This window comes from Lolium perenne, chromosome 6, assembly GCF_019359855.2.
Source record: "Lolium perenne isolate Kyuss_39 chromosome 6, Kyuss_2.0, whole genome shotgun sequence".
NCBI classification, from domain to species: Eukaryota; Viridiplantae; Streptophyta; class Magnoliopsida; order Poales; family Poaceae; genus Lolium; species Lolium perenne.
The window spans coordinates 33,283,814-33,289,813 of NC_067249.2; the positions used below are offsets into that span (position 1 = coordinate 33,283,814).

General features: G+C 41.7%; 1 long non-coding RNA gene across 7 annotated transcripts; it reads right to left on the reverse strand.

Moving 5' to 3' along the window:
* Positions 1-1,051: 1,051 nt before the first annotated feature.
* On the reverse strand, positions 1,052-5,700 carry LOC127308945 (uncharacterized). 7 transcript variants are annotated; one of them, XR_007856867.2, is made up of 11 exons: positions 5,300-5,700; positions 4,770-4,937; positions 4,596-4,696; positions 4,371-4,434; positions 4,200-4,258; positions 3,415-3,986; positions 3,021-3,177; positions 2,609-2,695; positions 2,482-2,537; positions 1,656-2,021; positions 1,052-1,157 (listed from the first exon to the last, which is right to left on the reverse strand). It is a non-coding gene; the product is annotated as an uncharacterized lncRNA (long non-coding RNA). The 7 variants fall into 7 exon arrangements; XR_011746636.1 differs by having other exon boundaries at positions 1,656-1,735; positions 1,877-2,021; positions 3,021-3,986; XR_007856870.2 differs by having other exon boundaries at positions 3,021-3,986; positions 4,204-4,258.
* Positions 5,701-6,000: the final 300 nt, after the last annotated feature.

Below are 6,000 nucleotides of genomic sequence, written 5' to 3' on the forward strand. Positions count from 1 at the left end.
GGATTTCAAAGTCAGATGAAAATTTTGCATCATCACATGGACCACCTCTGTGTCCACCTCTCGTTAACTCCATAACATTAATATGTGATAGACCTTGCAATGAGAATTTTTTAGCTTACCTGTATCATCGATCTTTCCTATCGCCATGTTCATAGCATCCACAATATTGCCCCCGTCGTCAACTCAGAATCCCTTAGGAAGGTTCGTCCTCGTCTCTTGGAGCCTCTCGTCGACATTACCAGATAATCCTTCAGGCAAACCCACGACAATCTCTAGCCTGCTACCTGCATAGTTTGACGGCAGTTGCTCATACCAAACAACTAATGACAGATCTTCAGATCAGACATGAGAGATTTTTCAAGCAATTCTGGCAAACATTTAATAGTACTATATTTTGCTACAAAATTTCTAGGTGAATATCTACTCGACTTGTTCAACTCCTAAACCAAGGGTATGAAAGAGACCGCATGAACTGAAAAAAATATACTAACAAACACCTCACAATCAAGAAGCATGGCTGGCCATATGATTGGCAAAACAATAGACTAACAAATGTATCAAAGAACCCAAAAAATATCTTCTGCAGCAAGACAGTCCTAACCTTGCATTCCAAATAGCTATTTAACATTGTTTTTGTTTTGCTTTTCTGCACTTCGTCAAGAAGGTAACACCTGCAACAAAATAAATGTACACATAATGTATAGGATAAAACTCCTATTTTTGTAGATTAATACAATCAAGGCACACTCGATACATGAGGTCAGTGTCCCAACTTCATTAGAAAAGGCAGTTTAGGCAAGCTCATTATTATACATGGATGGAAAAGAAGCATGGAAAGAGAACAAGGTGAGGTAGCACCTAACAGTGTTGCAGCCAAACTGAAAAAAATGAGTACTACTTGTTCATGAGTACTATATTATTTATATCAAATCGTAGCAGATTAAATACTTGTTACTCAAATCATCAAGCCCACTGCCAATAATCTTTTCAAAGAAATGTTGCATAGAAAAGAAGAGTCTAAAACATACCAGGCTTGCAATATGCATGGCTGGGATAGTAATGACGCATTCGATGGTGTCAACTCCTTCACCACTGTAATCCTTATGACTTTCAAGTACACGTAATATCAATTGGGCATTCACCATTTGCACAGAAATCTACTTCAATCAGAATAATTACCCGCATTAAATATTTCAAAAGGCAAAGTAAAACATCTCTGTCGTATCTAGGCAAACTTTTTCAGCCTAAATAACATGAATTAATACACGGACAAGCCACTGGTTTAGCATCGATGTAATTTAACAAAACCTCCCTCTAATAACCACAACAAATAATATGAAAAGACCAAAAAAACGTGCACTCTCTCTGAAATAGAAAAATGACCCTCCATGCTATCTAAAAGGATTCTACTCCGGTCCACCCAACAGCCAGCCTACAAATCCTAAAAGAAATAATAGAAAATATAAATTGCACAAGCCTCCACCCAGCGATGCCCCAAGCACACAAAAATGGATGGTAGATGAGGACCAGAAATTTCAGAACTATGCACTAACCTTACTTCAATATAGGGAATTTACAAAGCTATCCTGATGCATGCTACAGATTTGCAGGAATTACTACTCTTTCACGTCGGGAATAAAAAGAATCAGCATCACCTTCATAATTTTTCTTGCCCATGTATTGATTCCTCAACCTCAACATATTATCATGTAAGTTTGAGATAATCACCGGCTAGCTAAAAATATGAGATAGAAAGCAAAGATGTAAGTTGCAACAAAGCCCTAACAATATCCTAACTGTTAAAACCGCTGCCACCAAATTTCAGACAAAACAGGGACACACAAGAAACTTTTTTTACGGCGAGATGTTATCTTACCAAGAAGCGTTGGATGTTGCCCATTTTGCTAACATAAACATAAGCTGCAGAATCCATCATAACCTGATCCTGTATCCTGCACATTTAACCAAATGGCTTGGGACGTTTTCTGGTGTGCTTGCTTTCCGTGGCCTCAACCTATAACCTGCATTTCAAAAGGCTAGGCTCAGGGAATGAAAACTAAAATTACAGGAAAGTCCTACTCCATTGCACAATAGCAGAGAAATGCATATTTGAAAGTTGAATGTTTTTGCATGGACCACTTTATTACATGCATTGGGACAACAATAACGAAGCTAAAACACCTAATTAAGATGCCGAAACAAATAAGTACCAGTATGAAGGACAATCATGGAAAAGTTTTTTATTAAGTACACATCAATGTTTTCTTAATCTCCCTGTACTACTTCTATTCCAGTGTACTAATGTAATATTATAAATGAATTACGAAGATTAAATAAGATTATATTCATATCAGAAGGCGCATTATAAGGCCATCAGGGAATTAAATTATGTGGGGAGCCTCCTTTAAGAAGAGTTGAATTATATAATTATATTTATGTTGTATCCTCGACTACGGGAGGAGGAGCCTCTTTCATGAATACCTGAATGAAACATAGTATTCTATTCTCATTGATTGCAGCCTCCGGTCAACAATAAACTGAAAAGTTAGAAACATCATCATAATTTGGTAAGGAAATTTTCTACTGAGATGGGCACTTTGGAACCCACCTGTTCATTCACCTTGTTGTCGTCGCCTGTAAAATTGACTACACGGTGATTGCTCATTATTACAAGGCATGGCTTGCACTACTGCAACTGTGAAGAAAACAATGCATATGAATCAAAGGGTTTGGGTGGAAGGGCTTCTTAAAAAATAAGAAGGTAAAAATATAGTAATAACAATACACCAATCACCATATATGGACAGAGGTAAATGAAGCACACATGATGCAGTATAACTGTCTAAACACTGCCATCGACATGCACAACACAACAAAGGCACATAACTCTATCGAAGGAATGAATATGAAGACTGATATTCCGAATCGTTGGAGAAAATGCATTGCAAATAGATAATCAGAAAGGCTGAACATGTTACAAGAAAATTTTCATCATGTCCCAGTGGGAGGAAAAATCATACCCCATCATCTGCGCTCTAGGCAACACCCCAAGCCCCCTCCTCCACCCAACAACAGCCCCATTATCTCCTTCACCCAGCGCCACCACGAGAGCCGACCCAGAGTCGCCTTGTTCTCTTATTCCTGTGCCTTCTTCCTTTTTGATTCTCTATAAATTAACTAAAACCAAACACATCCCAAATCAATTTCAGGAGTTACATACTGACAAAAAATATCAGCCTGCAAAATGTACATAAACTAACTCAAATTAGTTCGTCTCTTTTAGTGTTCTTTTCGTGAACATAAACTAACTCAAAATATTCCTAACCATGCATCATAAAACCCATATTTTCTTGTTCTTTTCGTGACGTGCAAGTCTCTTATTAATAGAGCAGTAAGAGATGAAAAATCACTCACCTTGGGGCCTTCCTTCTCTTCCTCAGATCTGAACAGATTGTGTTAAGAAATAACAACAATTTATAGCAAGATAGATCCAATATACAGATGAAAATTTGTTTGTTAAAATGTCATAGAAATGCAATATTACTAACTTGCAAAATCTCGTGGTACATTAGAACTTTGGGTGCTTTAATAATTAACAACATATCATCAGTTTGCCTTCAAAAGCAATGTACAACGCAGATAAATATTCAAGCAAAAACATACATACTAAGAAATAATTTAAGACCTACATAATATCAAGCCCAAATTGAGCAACAAAGTATGAATTGTTCAACCTAAATGGCAACTGTATCAGAAACTCAGTTCATGTAGTCAAAATGTATATGCCAAGAAGAACAAATAGTCTGACTTCTGTAGGAAAAAGTATAGAACAGTATACTGTATGATTTGTATGTGAGGAGATCATTGATAGAGATATGATAAAATACTTACGCTAAGAAGACAATCACCCTCATGCTGCATCATTTGCCGGTTGCTGTAGTTAAATTTGTCCATAAGTCCGATTTGCACCAAAATGTGTCACCCATCTGCAGCCAGGAAATCACACCTTTAAAAATAAGATTAGGTAATGAAGATCTTATTCAAGCAACTAAAAAACACCAATGGTAATTAGGAAATGCATCTGCATTCATGGTGAATGAATAAAAGGGAGGAGGGTAATCATGGTGTTGCAGCATCGGTGAGTGAATTGTGCTGACATAATTAGTGATGTGTAGAATGATGAAATCAAATTTGTTTACCTACATGCTGTCATGCCAGACCTCCTCCCGCTTCTCCCCATTCCAGCCCTCAAGTTTACCTATATGAAATCAAATTTGTTTACCTAGAATGATGAAATCAACGTGTGCTGACACAATGATGTGAAGAATGATAAGGGAGGACGGCCGACATCACCTCACAGGAGAACTTACATTTGAGAACTTGCGAGCAGCTGAAGGTATGCGGCATCACCCTACATGAAATCGAAACGGGCCACTGCCAAATCCACAGAGATTGCAAAAGACTATTATTACACAATCAGAGGTGAAAAGGAGACGGCTATGGTTTTCTCTCACAGCCATGGCTGGGCAATCCACCTTCATGGCTGCGAAATAGGAAATTAGAATAGGGGGAAGAAATAAGAAGGAAGAGCTCACCCGGAGAGGTAGGACGGACAACCAACAAGATGACAATGTGGCGAGCGGCTCCATGGACGGAGCTCAGCGCCAGGCGGAGGCTGCGCGACCCTGGGCCCTAACTAAATGGTCGATGAGCATTCAAACGTTTGTTACCAAACAATGTATTGGAATTGGGATTTTTTAGAAGCCCACCTTGGCGTCTTGAAATCAGCCTGCTCGCCGTGACGAGCGCTGCTTCTCAACCCAGGGCCATGAACATTCTAGCAAGCTTAAACAACAACATCCCATGATTACAGGTACCACTCTTCTATACGCTTTAGCATTTTCTTTAATTAATGCCAAAGATCACAAAACCATTCTCTGCAAATAAAGGACAGTGTAAAATAGGGCGTGGTTCAGACATTACAAATCGTCAAAATTAGCTAGCTTAAACAAACAGGCAAGCTGCTTGATCAATTTGTACGGTGAGGTAGCTAAAACAGGCAGCCTAGCTGCCGGATTATTATGCTACCGTATATAACTAACTGAAACAGGCACACCAACAGGTGGATCGATTGTTGGCAACCAGCTAGATCTGTCGGGTGGTTACAAGCACACGGCTATGAAACACTCCCCACGACGTGGATCTGGGCCATGCGTAGCAGTAGGTCGCTGCACACGTTGTGGAGTCGCAACTGACGCAAAAATGAAGAGATGGCGAACGAGATCGAGGCGTGGCTCACCGAGAGGTTGATGGCGATCAGGCTGGCTCAGGGATGCCTGTGGATGCCAGGAGAGGAAGAAGAACTTGGTGGCCACGGCCTGTCACTCTTGGCACGTCGACGTCCGTGAGTGGTGGCGACCGTGTCCTCCTGGCGCTCTATGCAACGGCGGCGCCCGCACCCGCGCTGCCTCCTTATGTGAGGTCCTCCTGATGTGAGGCACGAGGCGGCGGCAGCGGCTACCTCCTGGCCATGCTTCACCTCATGGGCCGTGCTCCCTCCTCTTAAGCACCCGGCCGCCCCTGCCACGACCGCTGCCGCGTCCAGCCATCGCCGCCCCGCCGCTGCCGCGTGCAGCCGCCTCCGTCGTGCGCTGCTCCCGCTAGAGAGCGGGAGAAAACAGCGCAGATTGGGGAAGGAGGAGGGGTGGCGCGCTTGGGAAGTTCACGCGAACGAGCTGTTCTGGCTGTCTCTTCCTGTCGGCTCCACACCTGGTTGGGCCCAATTGTCATGCATTCATTTGCAGAAAGCTGGTGACGAAAAAATTACCGCAATGGATGGCTGAGGTGAAAAGCGGGAGTGAATTGCTTGCATCCAACGGTGGACGAACGTTTGCCCCTCTCAGGTGCCTTGGTTGGCCGGGTAGTCTAGGAACATTTATAGGAGAAATATGGTTGACCCGCGCACTAGACTTCACATATGTGTGAAGTCCCTTTGCAAGC